We start from the raw sequence: 18956 nt of genomic DNA, 5'->3' as shown, positions 1-18956 counted from the left end.
CTCCGCATATACCGAACAGTTATCCTGCCTGCCCTCACGTATGGATCTGCTGCATGGGCCACGATTAGTGTCACCAGGATGCGGACATTGCAGCGCCTGCAGAACAAGGTGCTCAGGTGGAGCCTGCACGCCCCGCCACTCACGAGAATTGTCACTCTCCACGAGGAAGCGGATATCGTACCCCTAAAGACGACCATACGCAACAACGCGCGGCGGCTCTATGAGAAAGTGGATGCCTTGCGGGACACTGTCCATGGGTTACGCCACGTTGGGACCACACTTCCACGCCGCTGGCATCGACATCCGGTTCCCCTAACCATCCTAGAGGAAACGGATTCCGACCATGGCTAACGATAGGTCTGACACGCCCACCACGGACGCATCCTTTGGCGGGACTAGCCCCCATTCTACGTCCAATACTTTCCAATCATACCTGCCCATGTTAGGCTAAATTTTTCTGCCTGACTCATGCAGTACTGTCACCGTCAGAGGGTGGTACGGGGCTACAAGTCCCACCGCCACACCTCCAAAGTGAATTGCAGTGACGCAGTCACTGCCCTGTGGAAATTTACTGCCTCACCAACACAGTTAGACCGCAATAGACCGGTGATGCTGTATTGTAACATATCACAAAAAAAAAAAAAAAAAAAAAAGTAAATAAATAAACTGCCGGAAAACAGTTCAGTGCTTTGCGAGTAAAGTATGGTACTTGTGGTAGTGTGTGCTGTAGAATGAGATAAGCACATCCAGAGGACCAAAGGTATTTTATCAGAAACACTCGTTTCTATTATTAGAACCATAAAGTAATTTCTTAGAAAATCTTACATCGGTTATATATGCCTTGGGACCATTCACCGGATCTTTCCGGCTCACCTGCGACGTTCATACACTAATAGAGACAGAGCTTGCTTAACCACGTGACTTTCGCTGCTGGCTAAGTGCTCTTACCAGGCTATTACATAGTGAACCCCAAGTCCAACGACAAAATTTCGGAGGTTATTAAGAAATACAGAGAGTGTTCGGAAATTCCCGTTAAAGTTGTAGGACTTACGCACAGTATACTGGGTTCTTTTTTGTTCTGGAATAATGTAAACATGTAATGTGTGAGTGTTAATAGAAACAATTATGCTTATATGAAGAATGGATGATTCTTTTCGAATTATTACTCAGTAACGGTAATGCGTCACGCCTAATCCAGCTCCTTTATCAGATGTGGATGAGTTAAAAATCTGAAATGAAATCATCGTAAAACGGAAACATTACGTTTCTGGACATGGATTCACACCAAAAATATTATCTTCTCACTCTCCTCTACAAGTTTTAAAAGTTTGTAACGGGCATTTCTGAACATCCTGTATTTAGAAAAAATGAAATGTCGTGTGACGAGGGCCTCCCGTCGGGTAGACCATTCGCCTGGTGCAAGTCGATGGGGATGAAATGATAATGATTAGGACAACACAACACCCAGTCCCTGAGCGGAGAAAATCTCCGACCCTGCCGGGAATCGAACCCTGGCCCTTTGGATTGACAGCTGACCACTCAGCTACCGGGGGCGGATCCTGTATTTAGAATTTGGTACAAGGTACCCCGTGTTCGTTACAGACTAATAGTGAGATTAATATTCGTTCTGTTTTTAAATCAGTTACTTTTGGCACTCTGAAAACAGCGGAAATGCCTGTAATATGTAGTCACCAAAACATAAAATGTAAGACAGACTAATAAAACAACACGCAGACGCTAGAATATTGTGATGTGGTTTCCGTCGCTGTGGCAAGAGCTTAGCGATTCGTCGTTATGCCGCTCTCCCATTGTATTGTACTAACTTCTGCACAAGGTGAATTTGACAACCTGCTCATCAGTAAGAATATGAAAACTTTCGTGTATCGAACTACCGGCAAAACTAACTCGAGACCGAAAAGAGCAGTACTTAATGCATACTTGATGGAAAAGAATGAAGTGAGGAATTCTGTTGTCAACAGCGCCTACCGGAACTGAACGAAACGCGGTCGTCACCAAACAGACCCACACGAATGCTGTCGACATTTGCATTGTTGTGCAGATATAATTGAGCGCAATATTCACACAAAAACAAATAGGAATAAGAAATTAAACGAATGTCACTTTCACTGTAACACGCCATGGAAGACCACGGCTTTCTTTTACCAAATGCTCTGAAAGCATCCTTAAAGGGCCTCAGTTATATTGTAGATGATGTTGTGATTCATCCTGTATATTTATCACGAATTACACAAAACTCAATCTGTTTGTCAGTCTATATAAAATTATCTATCACCCTTTCGTTGACTTATGACCTGTATCTCTTTTATCACTTGGAAGTAAATTCTTCTGTCAGGGATCTTGATGTAAATCTGAATGAACGTTTCACCTACTATGAAACCCAGCACATTCTAAAATTGAGAGGGTATCAGTATCATTATGAACGTCACCACCATCATCAACTTCCTATGTTGCACACAAGTTTTCTCCTGCACGTGCTTTTGTTGCTCCTGGGTTTTAAACCTTCAATAAGATCGGGAGGAAGACAACGTGTAAAACTGAAAGTAAGCTGAACAGAGGTCGAGGTGTACCATAGCTGCCGAAATCAGCTAAGGCCTGTATTAAATCACAACTGAGATCGTAATAATAGATCAATTATAGCTTTCCTATAGTCGCTGTATCTCTGTATTTGCCTTTAGAAAATTCAGGGCCAAATAGTACAAAATCTTTATTCTCTGTCGTCACCTATCCAACTGCAGTACAACTTCCCAGAATTCATCTAATAATTTAAGACCATCATTTACTTTTCAAACAACTGGTGTTATGTGTCTATCTTACTTTAAATTGCGTCGTGACTTTGTGTTGTATCCTTTAGCGATATCTGGGTGTTAAAGGCAGGAAGCAAAGAATGCGACACACAACACAGTTAGTTAAAAGTCGTTTCCGTAACTAAGAGGTCGCAGGAACACAATTCAGTCAGATCCAACCACGTCAGTAATGCTCTAATTAGCGGGAGGGAGGCTGCTAGGTTGCAGGCAAGGCAAACACTAGACTGAAGGAGGCAGACGATAGCTTGTAAAGGACACATTTTACACTTGGACTGCGACATTGCCTACTGTTGTCCACTGGCGCAGAGCCGAGTGGAGGGTCTGAATCACAGGCTCAGGCGGTTCTATGACCGTGTAGGCGGCAGATTCCTTCACTTGTCCCATCGGGTGGTGGGTTTCCAGGTTCCGCTTGATAGGTCGAGGGTCCACTACACGGGTAGCGGGGACTGTGTGGAAGGGACTGGGCGGTTTTGTTTTAGGTTAGAGGGTCTCAGGAAACCACAGAAAGGGCGTCCGTCTAAAAGGGGGTAGGTAAAACACAGTAAGGTATTTGTAGAAACCATCGGTATTGTAGTTGTAAATTGTCGTAGCTTTGTTGGGAAAGAACCAGAGCTGCAAGCCCTAATAGAAAGCACTGAAGCTCAAATAGTTATAGGTACAGAAAGTTAGCTAAAGCTGGAAATAAGTTCAGCCGAATTTTTTTAGACGTTCTAACAATGCCCAGAAGGGATAGATTAAATAGAGGTGGTGGTGGAGTACCTATTGTTGTCAGAAGTAGCTTACCTTGCAGGCAAAGTAAACTAGGCCGGCCGAAGTGGCCGAGCGGTTCTAGGCGCTTCAGTCTGGAGCCGCGCGACCGCTACGGTCGCAGGTTCGAATCCTGCCCCGAGCATGGATGTGTGTGATGTCCGTAGGTTAGTTAGGTTTAAGTAGTTCTAAGTTCTAGGGGACTGATGACCTCAGAAGTTAAGTCCCATAGTGCTCAGAGCCATTGAACCAATTTTTGAAAGTAAACTAGATAGTTCCTGCGAAATAGTACAGGTAGAGGTTATACATGACAATCGGAGTAAACTATTAAGTGGATCGTTCTACCGACCCCCGACTCAGAAGATATAGTTCCTGAACAGTTCAAAGAAAACTTGAGTCTCATTTCAGATAGGTATTCCACTAATACAATAATAGTCGGTCGTGACTTCAATCTACCCTCGACATATTGGAAAAATAGTACGTTTTAAGCTAGCGGGAGGTATAAAACATTGTACCGAATACTTTCTCAGTAAACTATTTTGAACAATTAGTTCATGAGCCCCCTCGAAGAGTAAATGGTTGCGAAAGCATACTTGACCTCTTAGCAACAAATAACGCTAAACAAATAGGGAGTATCGTGACGAATACAGGGATTAGCGACCACAAGGCAGTTGCTGCTTGGCTGAATACCGTAACACCTACAACCATCAAAAAGAAACGCAAAGTATATCTACTTAAAAAAGCTGATAAAAATGCTCTTAATGCCTTTTTAAAAGACCGTCTTCACTGCTTCTTATAGGAAACGTAGAAAAGATGCGGAGTGATTTCAAAGAGACGGCAGTTGAGAGGTACATACCACATAAATTAATAAGTGATGGTACTGTTTCCCCGTGGTACACAAAAATGGTCAGATTGTTGTTGCAGAATCAACGAGAAAAGCTTGCCAAATTTAAACGAACGCAAAATCCCCAAGACTGGTAACGTTTTGTAGAATTTCGATATATAGCTCGTACTTCAATGCGAAATACTTTTAATAATTTCCACAACGAAATGTTGTCTCGGAATCTGGCAGAAATCCCAAAGAGATTCTGGTCATACATAGAGCACTCCAGTGGCAAAACGCTATCAATATCTCCACTGCGCGATAACAACGGTTAAGTCACTGATGACAGTGCCACTAAAGCTGACTTATTAAACACGGTTTTCCGAAACTCCTTCACCAAAGAAGTAGAAGTAAATATTCCGAAATTCCAATCAAGACAACTGCCAAGATGAGAAAGACAGAAGTAAATTCTCTCACTGTAGGAAAGCAGCCTAAATCAGTAAAGGCCAGGCCTCCGATCCAGATCGTATACCAGTCGCGTTCCGCTCAAAGTATGCTGATACTGCATATTTAGCAGTTATACACAGCCGCTCGGTCACAGAAAGATCCGTACCTATAAACTGGAAAATTGCTCATGCGCACCAATACCTACAAAGGGAAATAGGAGTAATCCCCTGAATTTGCAGTACGGTATTGAAACATATACTGTGTTCGAACATTATGGTGTGCGATTTATTGACACATAGCACGGATTAAGAAATTATCGTTTATGTGAAACACAACTAGCTCTTCATAGTCATGAAGTAAAGTATTCTATCGGCAGGGGCGGTCAAATTGATTCCATATTTTGAGATTTCCAGAAGGCTTTCGATATCGTTCCTCACAAGCGTATTCTAACCACAAAGCGTGCCTACGGAGTATTGCCTCAGTTGTCCCACTTGATTCGTGATTTCCTGTCAGGTCACAGTTCGTAGTAACAGAAGTTATATCCGGCGTTCCCCAAGGAAGAGTATTAACGACATAGGCAGAGGATGCTGTCATTTACCGTCTTGAAAAGTCATCAGATGGCCAAAACGAATTGAAAAATGATTTAGATATCTGTATGGTTCGAAAAGTGGCAGTTGACCCTGAATAAAGAAAAGTATGAAGTTATTAATAGGACTACTAAAAGAAATCCGCTAAATTTCGATTACGCTATTAGTCACACAAATATGAAAACTGTAAATTCAACTACATACTTAGGAATTACAATTATAAATAACCTAGACTGGAACTATCACATAGACAATGTTGTGGGTAGAGCAAACCAGAGACGGCCATTCATTGGGAGAACACTTAGAAGATGCAGCAAATCTACTAAAGAGACTGCTTACACCGCGCTTGTCCGTCCTATTCTAGAATATTGTTGTGCAGTGTGGGATCCGCATCAGGTGAGACTGACGGATAAAATCGACAAAATTCAAAGAAGGGCAGTTAATTTTTTACTATCACGAAATAGGGAAGATAGTTCCACAGACATGATACGTGTTTTGGAGTGGAAATCATTAAAACAATGTCATTTTTCATTGCTACGGGATCTTCTCAAGAAATTCCAATCGCCAGTTTTCTCCTCTATAGGGAGATACGATCATCACGATAAAATAAGGGAAATCAGTGCTCTTAAAGAAAAACTAATGTGCTCGTTTTTCCCACGCGCCGTTTGGGAGTGGAACGGTAGAGAGACAGCTTGAAGGTAGTTCATTGAACCTTCTGCCAATCGCTCTATTCTGAGTAGGAGAGCAATCACGTAGATGCAGAGGTAGATGTGGATGGAGAGTGTGTTCTTAGTGTGACCATCGGCTGGTAGCCGTGGTTGCTGTGTAGCTGCATGTGGCGGCGGTACTAAATGTCGGATGCCAACGTACGAATTACAGTTGACACGTCCGGCATGGTGCCTGTGGCCAACGACACTACACTCTTCGCCACAACTCCTCCCCCCCCCCCCATCCACCCCACCCCCGCTACCTTGCCCCCTCTAAAACACCAAATATCCACGATGTCGCTGTTTACACATTTTGTTAGTAACGATGGTGGAGTAGAGAAGCGGGCTTCTGGAGGCAGGTTTCACTGTGGAGGCAGTTGTCACTGTGGAGGCAGGAACTGAAGCTGTGGCCGATGACAGGCTCCTTCGCTCACCGATCGAGAAACCGGAGTCTTTAGTCTTCTGGCTGGTTTGATGCGGCCCGCCACGAATTCCTCTCCTGTGCTAACCTCTTCATCTCAGAGTAGCTCTTGCAGCAAACGTCCTCAGTAGTTTGCTGAATACATTCCAATTTCTGTCTTCCTCTACAGCTTTTGCCCTCTACAGCTACCTTTAGTACTATGTAAGTCATTCCCTGATGTCGGATAATCCTGTTCCTTCTACTTGTCAGTGTTTTCCACATATTCCTTTCCTCCCTGATTCTGCGCAGAACCTCCTCATTCCTTGCCTTAAAGGCGTGCAGAAAAACTGCAGAGTGGAGACGACGAGACCTGTGAGGCTGAGGATGAGGCTGTTCGAAGACGTTAGTCATGCCATGTTGACTTACGTGGGCTCCACCTTTGGTGCCGGCGGTGCGGGACAAAAGAGAAGCCAAGGCGACTGTGGCTGCGAGATCCCGTAGGACTACGACTCTAAAACTGACAAAATTGCGGCAGGATAACGCAGCCTACAGGAAGGAGCTGATTCTCATTCCGTTACTACAGCCTGGATGAACCCCGTCCAAGATAAATAGTGTGGTCCAAGATCTGAATGACAATTCCCCTTCGCAGCGTCTGTTTGCGCCGATGACTCTGAAATAATTAAAAGAAAGAAAATATATAGTTAGTGAGTGTGCTGTCGGGGAAAGGGCGACTGCTGTGACGGATACAGCAGTGTCCTCCATCGACGTCCCAGCAGTAGTTCCGCAGGTAACTAGCCGTTATATGGCTTGATACGATATTAAGACAGGACGATCACTAGAGCCAGCACGCCGGCCGCGGTGGACGAGCGGTTCTAGGCGCTTCAGTCCGGAACCGCGCGACTGCTACGGTCGCAGGTTCGAAATCTGCCTCGGGCGTGGATGTGTGTGTGGCCGTTACAAGCTATCGTCTGCCTCCTTAGGTTAGTTAGGTTTAAGTAGTTCTATGTCTAGGGGAATAAGACCCATAGTGCTCAGAGCTATTTGACCCAGAGCCAGCTCCCCTGTGTGGTAGGTACATAACGCATAAACTTGCAGCTTAAATGATCAGATAAAGCTTTATGCTTCTCGGGTTGATTGTCGATGGACAGGCGCTCTCCTCACATGTTGGATGCTTTTGGCATTACAAAACTGCTTGAAGTCTGCCAACATAAACCGAGATCCATTATCTGATATTGTCACGTCTGGAAGACCTTTAGTGCAGAATTAAAAGTTTTGATGGAATTTGCGATCGTGGTCGATTGCTTTGGCACCAGGAATGGGAATTTGCTATAAGCGTCCACCACAATTATCTAAAAGGTGCTCTACAACAGACCCGCAAAATCAGTGTGTAGTCTCTACCAGGGGCCGTTCGGCTTGGTCCGGCAATGGAAGTAAGTGAATCACTGTTTGATGACTGAATGTTCATTTGAAATCAGCACAATCTCTATTTTCCACACGCTTTCGTGATGACTACAACAGAATATACTAACTGACTAGCTGCTGTTGGAGCGATTGCGCCTTTAAGGTCTCAGGTTAATAATTGTACCGCTATTTGATAGCTAACTGCCAGAGAGACGGCCTTTGCCCGATTAAACAGAGGCTGCGGATTTTCCTTCATTGGAATATAAGCTTCAAGAGTGGTTGCTTTGCCTAAGCCATCCAGAGAAGGCTCGCTAGAGTCTGCACAAGATTTTGAAACATTGTCCTGAGGCATTGAAAAATTCACAGAGAGTACATTGTTCTCAATTTGCAACCCAAAGAATCGGATTAATTAATGTCAAAAATGTTCTGACTCTCCTTGAACACAAAATTGTGAGTGAAACTGTCAAATATTAAGAAATGCGGTAGGCAGACTACAGACACCAAGAATTGGGGTATTGTGATCGTTATAATATGAGAGTGTTGCCTGTGATTTGTGCAATTTTGGCTTCCATAACAGCTGATACCTGTGTCTATTCAAAATTGTCACTCAATCTCCCGCATCTAACTGCATCGCACGTTGCGATTAGCAGCCTGCAAAGTAACAAAAAGTTTGTTTTCATGGCTCTGGATAGGGGAAGAGTTCTGAGGCATCTGCGACACGAGTTTGCTCCTAACGGCTTTGCAAGTACGCCATTGACATTCACAGATATACATTTGCAGTAAGCATCATATTGCTTGAGTGACTTTCGCTTTTGCAACATACTGATTGTATTCGTCCGTACTTGCCGCATTGAAAACTGTTCGAATAACGGGAGAGGCGCGCCTTTAGCTTGTGTGTCGTGAAACAATGAGAGCTCGATGTAACACTGTGTGCTGGCAGCCTCGTACGCTGCACTTGTTGTCTACGGCGCTGCCCAGGCTGTGATTTGGAATGACGCGACATATAAACTGACCGCGCGAACAGTTTGCTATCAACTCTAGTCTGCACCATAGAAGTGTGAGGAGAGTCCAAGTCTACCACAGCACTGTCATAAGAGTCCTGTGACCCAATTAACTCCATCACCTGCTTCAAAGTTGATGTCCGGATACTTCAGGATATATCACCTAATTCTAGATCAGACAGTTCTGGTTCACAGCGTCTCGAATCATGGCGACCCAGTAATATCTACTACGTTCACACTGAAACAATCGGTGCCTGTCCAGGCCTTGTAAATAAACTACCCATTTATTTTTAGTTTGATGGGGTTGTCGATGTAACGGGAAAATTTTGTAACGAGCAGCAGCCATGTTGACTTATCCATGAAAGTATTTGTCCAACGCAACGATGATATCCTGTTAGCCGGAGTGGCCGAGTGGTTCTAGGCTCTACAATCGGGAACCGCGCAACCGCTACGGTCGCAGGTTCGAATCCTGCGTCGGGCATGGATATGTGTGATGTCCTTAGGTTAGTTGGGTTTAAGTAGTTCTAAGTTCTAGGGGACTGATGACCTCAGAAGTTAAGTCCCATAGTGCTCAGAGCCATTTGAACCATTGGAATCTTGTCACGAAGTTCCAATCACCAACTTTCTCCGCCGAACGCGAAAACATTTTGCTGACACCTACCTTCATAGGGAGAAACGATCACTACGATAAAATAAGGGAAATCACAACTCGTACGGGAAGATATATAAGATTGGAATAATAGCCAGGCACTTAAATGTGATTTGCAGAGTATCCAAGTAGTTGTAGATGCAGATGTAGCTTCGTGCAGTAGTGTGAGTGTTTCAGCATTGTACAAATGGAAGAAGTAATAAGCAAACGATAGACCAGATATGGCAGTGCATGGGACAGAAAGCGTAGAACGAAACACAGAACAACAGGTAAAAATCATTTACTTACCTCAATGGGTTGCAGCAAGACATTGCAGTCAATGAATTAGAGTCCAGCGTGTTACTCCGTAGCCGGGTTCGTACTGCACTAACCACGGAGAGAAAGGCTGAGTACTCGCAGCTGTAATAGACACTGGATTGCCTGGGGCTGATGATAACTTGCGGCTGCCGCACTTCGTAACCGAATATTTCTAAGACTAATTTATTGGACGGTTCACCAAAATTAATAAAGGATCATACTTGCTTTCACACAAGAAAGTCATCAGCATTACAGCCTGCGTATCTTATTTATCTATTTCTACAAATTTTGTTCGTAGAGAAATATTTTTATCACATATTAACTAACTGCTGCTATGGCGTGGAATTTGACTTCACATATACTGCAGCTGAACTTTTTCTTCTCAGGAGTAATGCATCGCTCTGTTAATTATTGACCTAATTTTTTTTCAAATACCAATGGTTTCAGATTGTAGCGTATCAGTTACGCATGCCATTAACAATGTATAATTATTTCTCTCTCTCCAGAACTTTGTCTAATAATTGTCTTTGATTTGTTTCATATTATAACAAGTCTCATAAGGAATTCACTTGGAATTAATAGCTAAAGTGTCATATTTCCCATAAAGCAACGTGACTATTATGTAACTTGAAGTTACATTAATATTTTCATTCACTTTCTACCAAGAGGGTTGCATAGAGCTTCTACATCCACGTGCCGCTGATCATTGCTGGTTTTGATCACTGCTAGTTCTTCCGCCGTTTTGGGCCAGTTTCACACCTTAGTGACAAGAGAGTGCACTGAACCTCTGTCTGCCCCTCCGCCCTCTTTGACAAGGCCTTTGGCTGAGTGTGGCTAACTTCTTATGCTAAAAGTCTCCGGACCCCATCACTGACGTATTTTTATTCAAAAATTGATCAGTCGGTGTTCATACCAGGGACTCACGACGTTTTCATGATTTAGCAAAGACGCTGCCCACAATATTTTCTTTTTTTCGTCATTGTTCGATTAATTTGTAACGGGAGGATTTCACATGACACCTCTTCGATTTCACTGTTGAATACTTCACTTCTTTTCATTTTTATTTATTTATTTTTGTTACTCTTCCGTCCATCCTCGTCGTTTATGTTTAGTTCAGCCTCGTCATCAATCTTGTTGCGTCTAGGAATCCTGCCTACTCGGGTCGCCTAGACAAACAAACAACTCGTATTAATGATTTTTATTACAATTAATCATATACAATACTTAACTTTAGCAACTACACAAAAGTGTCGCAAGCAAAAGGTGACATGCTAAATTATCAGTCTTGGCAGTGACTGATGATCTCTGGCTGACAAAAGTCTGTCCTGAACTGCTATCGAAGTGCGAAACGTTGATGCTGCTTTCCAAGTGGCTAATCTTGAATCTGTTATTGAAGTAGGTCCCACAAGTCAGGGGCGGCGCTTATGACCTCTTCTCCTAGGGGCGCTACTCTCGCGTTGTCATCCTGGAAGAGAGGTCGGTCAGCGTGCTGTTGGCTGACTTCTTCTCACAGCCTTCTCTTCTCTGCCGTTGCCGACTGGTGTACCGGAGCTTGACTTAACGCCGTAAAACTAACAGAGGGCAGCCAGCCCTCGGAACGGTAATGCTGAGCTACCGCGACATCGCCCCTAGGCCACGAGACGATACCGTACCAGTTTGCCAACCCCAACACGTATTAGTACAGTAAAGGTGTACTTCGTGCCAGCACTGTGTATGTACGAGGTCTGTTCAAATAATTCCGGAACATTCGTAATTTCTCGGCAAAAATGTGCTGGAGCAAAATGTGGTTTACATCCCTGCACACGCCTGTCTTTAATGTGTATCTGTCGGAAGTTTCACTGTCGTATACCTGTTATTGTTCAGATCTGTATTGAGTAGAACTTTGTGTCGCACAGTTTGCGAATTTCGAGATGCGGAGTTAGAGAAGGAACGCGTTTGCTTTAAATTTAGCTTGAAACTCAAGAAAATCTTTACAGTGACGCACCAAATGATGCGGGAAGCTTACGGTGACGAGTGCTTATGCCTTACTCGGTGTTATGAATGGTTCACATCTTTCGAAAATGGCCGGACGGAAGTTAAAGGTGAGCCTCCTTCAGAACGCCCTTCGCACATCTACCAACGACGCTCATGATAGGTACGTCAACAAAATTGTGTGTGCCAATCGAAGATTTACATTCCAAGAGGTTGCAGAAGAACGTAACACTTCAGTTCGATCATGTCATGAAACCCTGACACAACATTTGGGAATGCATCGTGTTGCCACCAAGTCCGTCCCACGGCTCATGGGTCAAGTCCAGGAACACCTTCGCCACACAGTCTGTGAAGAGTTTTCGGATGGCGTAAGTGAGAACGAGATGTTCCTTAAAAGAATCATAACAGGTGATGAGACGTGTGTCTACGATTATGATGTCGACAACAAGTTTCAGTCTTCACAATGGGTCGGGAAAGTTTCTCCAAAACCAAAAAAAGCTTATCAGGTCAAATGTCAAAGACACTTTGACTTCGAAGGATTAGTTCATCATGAATTCGTGCCCCATGGACAAACTGTTAATCGATGATAGTGTCGGGACGTGTTGCGAAGTCTGTGAGAAAACATGAGAAGGAAACGGCCTGAAATGTGGCTTTTGCATCACGATAATGCTCCCGCACTTTCATCTCTGTTGGTGCGTGACTATCGCACAAAAAACCAAATCACTGTGCAGCCTCGTCCTCCGTACTTTGCAGCCCTGGCCCCTGCCGACTTTTGAATATCCCATTGAAAGGACGAAAATTTTCAACGGTAGACGATACAAAAGAAAATTCGCAGGCGTCGCTTCTTGCGATCCAGCAAGAGGCGTAGCAGTACTGCTTCTGGAAGTGGAATCAGCGTTGGGAGCGGTGTATGAATTGTGGAGGAGAGTATTTCAAAGGAGACCATGCACAATAAGCAAGAGGTAAGCGTAAAAAGTTTTGTGGACAAAATTCCGGAATTTTTGAAGAGACCTCGTACAAATAACAAATAAGAGCAATCGAAATATGGATGGATGCTGTTGGAGAGAGAGAGACAGAGAGAGAGAGAGAGAGAGAGAGAGAGAGAGAGAGAGAGAGAGAGAGAGAGAGAGAGACCTGTCGCAGTGGAACAGTTTGGCATGTTGATCTGTATGTAGCCACACCGGATACCGTCTTTCGGCGTGAGAGGCTACCGCACGTTAGGCGACAGGTTCACTATCAGAACGTCCCAGCTGGGCTTCATCATTCGCGTGCGACACGTGGCACACACCACGAGGACGTAAAGGAGCCACAGAGCTATTCTGGCGCCACCGTGTTCAGGTTGAAACGTGACTACATTGATTCAGGGGGAACTAATATCGTTATTCACCTGCCCTGCTCGATTATCATGTTGATCCAAAGGATCTTAATCGACTATCATCAATTGAAACATCCACAATGCAAACCACACTCCTTTTCAGACCTGTACAAAAGCTACTGACGAGTACCCCTGCCATCCAGTTGGCTCCTTGCTGAGGTGTGCAGAAGCCACAGCTCCGAGACTGCACTCGTTTGTTGTAATTAAACTGCAGCTACTCATAGAGGTCCAGTGTGGGGTGTAATTCTATGGCAGTGGAACCTAGCAGATATGCTAATGCGTTAATGCAGAACCGATTTGCACCGGAAAACAGTTCCAATTTTGGCCATCAGCTGCAGATCTGGCGCTGTACACTATGTGTATACTGATGTGATATCCACGTTGTTGTTTGGCAAGCCATAATGTGTCTATCGAGAAGAGAGACCACGTGCTGCAAGTGAAACTGTTTTATGTGAACGGCCGAAATTACAGTGCTGCATTGAGAGAGTATAGCCGACAGAGAGATCTGAGCAGAGGACCGATGTCATTCACTTTTTTATAGATGATGATGAAATTCGGAAACACGGGTCAGTCCGGTGAGGCACTTACAGGAGGAAGGCATCCTGTCTCTGTGGAAGGCTGTTTATCTGACTCTGCAACATGTGGCCCGTATAATACCAGTGCTCCAGCAGTATCACTATAATTGTACATCCTAAGGTCAACAGTACTGAACATTTTGCAGCCAATTTTACACTACTGGCCATTAAAATTGCTACACCACGAAGACGACGTGTTACAGACGCGAAATTTAACCGACAGGAAGACGATGCTGTGATATGCAGGATGGTTAGCTTTTCAGAGCATTCACACAAGGTTGGCGCCGGTGGCGACACCTACAACGTGCTGACATGCGGAAAGTTTCCAACCCATTTCTCATACACAAACAGCAGTTGACCGGCGTTGCGTGGTGAAACGTTATTGTGATGCCTCATGTAAGGAGTAGCAATACTTACCTTCTCGTTTCCGACTTTGGTAAAGGTCGGATTGTAGCCTATCGCGATTGTGGTTTATCGTATCGCGACATTGCTGCTCGCGTTGGTCGAGATCCAATGACTATTAGCAGAATATGGAATCGGCGGGTTCAGGTGGGTAACACGCAACGCCGTGCTGCATCCCAACGGCCTCGTATCACTGGCAGTCGAGATGACGGGCATCTTATCCGCATGACTCTAACGGATCGTGCAGCCACGTCTCGATCCCCGAGTCAACAGATGTGTTACGACCAGTGGCTCTACCCTTCATTTGATCTCTGCGAAACCGTAATTTGAGCAGGATAATGCACGACCGCATGTTGCAGGTCCTGTACGGGTCTTTCAGGATACAGAAAATGTTTGACTGCTGCCCTGGCCAGCACATTAACCAGATATCTCACCAATTGAAAATGTCTGGTCAGTGGTGGCTGAGCAAGTGGCTCGTCACAATACGCCAGTCACTACTCTTGATGAATTTTGGTATCGTGTTGAAGCTGCATGGGCAGCTGTACCTGTACACGCCAAACAAGCTCTGTTTGACTCAACGCCCAGGCGTATAAAGGCCGTTATTATGGCCAGAGGTGGTTGTCCTGGGTACTGATTTCTCAGGATCTATGCACCCAAATTGCGTGAAAATATAATCTCATGGCAGTTCTAGTATAATATGTTTGTCCAGTGAATACCAGTTTATCATCTGCATTTCTTCTTGGTGTAGCAATTTTAATGGCCAGTAGTGTACAATGGTACCCCCATAAGATCCAGAAGATGGATCAACTGAAAGCTCATCACCGCCAGCAACGTTCTGAATTTTCTCTTCGGTTTCTGGCACCCATCGACGTTGATGACATATGGCCTGACGATACTCCATTGACTGCCGGGGCACATGTTAAACTTTTAGGTGCAGTGAATACACAGGTTTGCCGTAATTTGGGTATTGTTGAACTTCGTGTTGCACCCGAACAGCCATTGCACTGGTGTACATGACTGTGTGGTGTTCATTCATAAGCACGTTTCTTTCCAGGCGGTTTTTCTTTAAAGAGAATGTAGCCAGAGCGCTGTCAGTTGCACAGTAATGACTTAAAGTTATCGAGACCTAATCGTGCATGTGATTCCGTCTTTGGAAGACCGCAGCTTTGTGGACACTACTGTTTCCGTAGGAAATGGGGCAGCACATCGTGTCTCTCGGTGAAAGATCGGCTTAATGCAACCTTTCACTAACTTATTACACTCAGAGGTATTTCAGATGCACGGCCTGCAAGATCACCTGATCAGAATCCATGTGACTTTTGGTTCTGAGGATATTTAAAAGAATGGATTTACTGGAGCGACGTTCAGTCTTTACCTAACCTGAATCCCAGTATGCAAGAACACGTTGCTCAGATTGCAGTGGAACTGCTCCGAGCATCTGCTGGTCACTCCGTTTTATGGATGCAGCATCTCGCTGGCATCTGCGGCACTCATGTTGAACATATTGTACAAACAGCAGTTAATAACAAAATCAACGTTATGCATTTCTGTCAGGGTACTCAGAGACTTGGAATCGGGAATAGCCGTTGAATGCCACCTGAGTAACACATACAGCGCGTACTTTTCAACCCTTCTGCAGCTTCCTAGTCGATTGCAGGTGATGTGATTGTGCAGGCGAAATGCGAAGAAACCACCACGGATAACCAAAATGAGGTTGATCTCTTTTACTGACGAACTAGCACCGTCGAGCATTACAGAGAGCGGTTACAAAAAATCATATGAAATCAGCGGAAGAACTCAGTCGAGGGTTCCAGAAACACTACCAGCATCCCAGCAGGCACTATGACTGTTCACAGGAAGTCAAAAGTAATGTGATACATGGTGTACCAGCTCCTCATTGGCCATAAATTTCTATAGTCATCGCCAAACGGCGATTGAGGATGTTCAAAGAGACACGCCATTGGACAGTAGGCGACAAGAGATGGGTTTCTTAAGTGATGAATCACGCTATTACATGTGGCATTTCGACGGAAGTGTTTCGGTTTCGCGTATCCGATCATTACCTGACATCATGCGTACTGTCAAATGGTTCAAATGGCTCTGAGCACTATGGGACTTAACAGCTATGGTCATCAGTCCCCCAGAACTTAGAACTACTTAAACCTAACTAACCTAATGACATCACACAATACCCAGTCATCACGAGGCAGAGAAAATCCCTGACCCCGCCGGGAATCGAACCCGGGAAACCAGGCGCGGGAAGCAAGAACGCTACCGCACAACCACGAGCTGCGGACTGCGTACTGTCAATAGTGAAGTATGAAGAGAGTGGTGTTACGACGTAGAGACATTTTTTGCAGTTAGGACAGAACCCCTTATTGTGTTTGAGACCTGATGTAGTAAATTGCGCAACAGTTAGAATTTTTTTATTGCGTAATTTATTATATTTATTCTATAAGAAGAGCATCGCAAAAATTCCTAATCGAATTCTGCCTACAATTATGTTTTAAAACAGTTGGTTTGGGCATCTACCCGTGCCACGCACCCTCTTTCAATGCTGTGGCCCACACCTTCTCTCGGCTAGAAAATTTTTGTTTCTTGATTTTTCGCTCACACAATCGAAATAAACTGCAGATGAGTCTAGAAGACTGTGAGAAAGATGATCGTTGCTTGTTCCTTTGTTTAGGTCGTGGTTTTTTTCAGTAGTACGTGCTACAAACTAATTTCAGTTTTTAGTTTTATGTCTAGGAAACTGTTTTGCGCTGAAATGGATCATACAGTGGACACAATATTAAAAAAAGTAAGGAAATTTAAAATGTCACGTATAAAATCAACAGAAAATTTAAATAAAACTGTTGCATATGGTGCTCTTAATTGTGAAGATAAATTTTCGACAAAGTCATTGTCACTGGTTCATCGAAGAAGAACATAAGTGAAGGAATTAATGATGCCGTGTGCAGTGCCCAAGACGCGTTTTCCAGTAGATTTAGGTGAACTTGCTCACGGGGTTAATGAAGAATGAATTTATCATATGGCATTGTTGACGGGGAGGCCCCATGCGGGGAAGTTCGGCCGCCGTATTGCAAGTTCTTTTAGTTGACGCCACTTCGGCGACTTTGCGCGTCAAATATGGTGAAATGATGATAAAGAACACACAACACCCAGTCATCACGAGGTAGAGAAAATCACTGACCCCGCCGGGAATCGAACCCGGGACCCAGTGCGCAGGAAGCGAGAACGCTACCACAAGACCACGAGCTGCGGACTACGGGATTAATGTTCCATGTGCATGTGATAATTGTTGGTCAAAAGGCGTAGACCGCATGATGATGGTGACATAATTGGCATTGTAAGTAATATACATATTTTGCGTTAAGTTTGTAAATATGATGATCAGCTCAAGACTTTTGCTTCCCATGGAAAGCTGTATGAGGTGAGTACAAGACTGTGTTACACCATTAGATGCTTAGGTGTAGGCAGAGGCTTGAGGAACATTCCCGGATCAGTGACTAGATTCAGTCACTCCTCAGTGCTCTTGAAGTTGAGTACAAGGAGACATGAAAGCATCTATTGAGGAAGCTGTAGATATTAAAAATTAAGGGGAAGAAGGACACTGTGTAGTGAAGGCAGATCTGTGTATCTCTTGTAATGGAATCTGGAGGAAGAGGGGCCATACAACACTTCATGGTGTATTGAGTGTGGATACAGGGGAAATCTTTAAACTTCCAGGTAATGAGCAAATATTGCTCTCAGGTGCTAGGAATGTGAAGTATCTAGGTGATGGACATTGCAACGCTTTTAAGGCTGTTGTAGAGGGAAATCCTTGTGAAAGTGGACTGTGTGAGGCATCTTCAACAGCGAATGGGAGGTACACTTTTCAGATTGACGAAAGAAATCAAAGGCAAGAAAGTAGAAGATGAAAAGCCAATGGCAGTGTTAACAGATTGACAGACAAGGAAATACACATTTTACAAGCATGTCATGGAAAAGCTATCACGGACTACATATAGGGTGAAAACACTGCGCCAAGTCGTGTGGGAAATATTCCTTCACAAACTTTCAATAAATCATAATTCTCGGCATTCCATTTGGGACATATCGAGGTGCAAATATCTTCAGGCAGAAACCAGTGGAAAACCACTTGCTGTTTTTAGATGTTAGAAAACCAACTTTCAGGTACCTAGCCAATCCTGAAATGTTTAAAAAATGTGCTTGTGGGAGAACACAGAATACAAATGAGGGCTACAATTACCTTATGTAGATGCATTGTCCAAAAATAGTTTTTGTATCCTCATTTTTTGTGAAAATGGCTGCTTGTGACGCCTATCTACTGTTCAACAGTGGATAGTACGATTAAGTGACTGCAGAGACTAGGCTTCCATCCACGTGCATTCATACTAAAGATACTCAGAAGCATCGATGAAGCGCAACTGTACAAAGCTCCGACAGCAGAAGAAAATATGTAAAAGTTGGCTAGGCAAAGGAGACAGGGGAAGAGATTACTCCAGAAAGACGAGGAAGAGAATAAAGATTAAGGATATAAAGAGCATTAGTCACTAGAGGTATAACAATATTGTCAGAAATTAAAATAAAAACTTTAAACGCGAATTGCCATCAATTGACTTTTTTGAGTTATAATGTACCTTTTCTCAGGAACTATGAGAGCAAACATTCTGAAATTTGGCATACTTCTTAAGAATTATTTAATGAATAATCCCGTACAGCAATTTTCCGTTATTCCTTCTCTGA

Source organism: Schistocerca americana, chromosome 5 (genome assembly GCF_021461395.2).
Source record: "Schistocerca americana isolate TAMUIC-IGC-003095 chromosome 5, iqSchAmer2.1, whole genome shotgun sequence".
Taxonomy (NCBI): domain Eukaryota; kingdom Metazoa; phylum Arthropoda; class Insecta; order Orthoptera; family Acrididae; genus Schistocerca; species Schistocerca americana.
Note: the sequence above shows the minus strand (reverse complement) of the source record.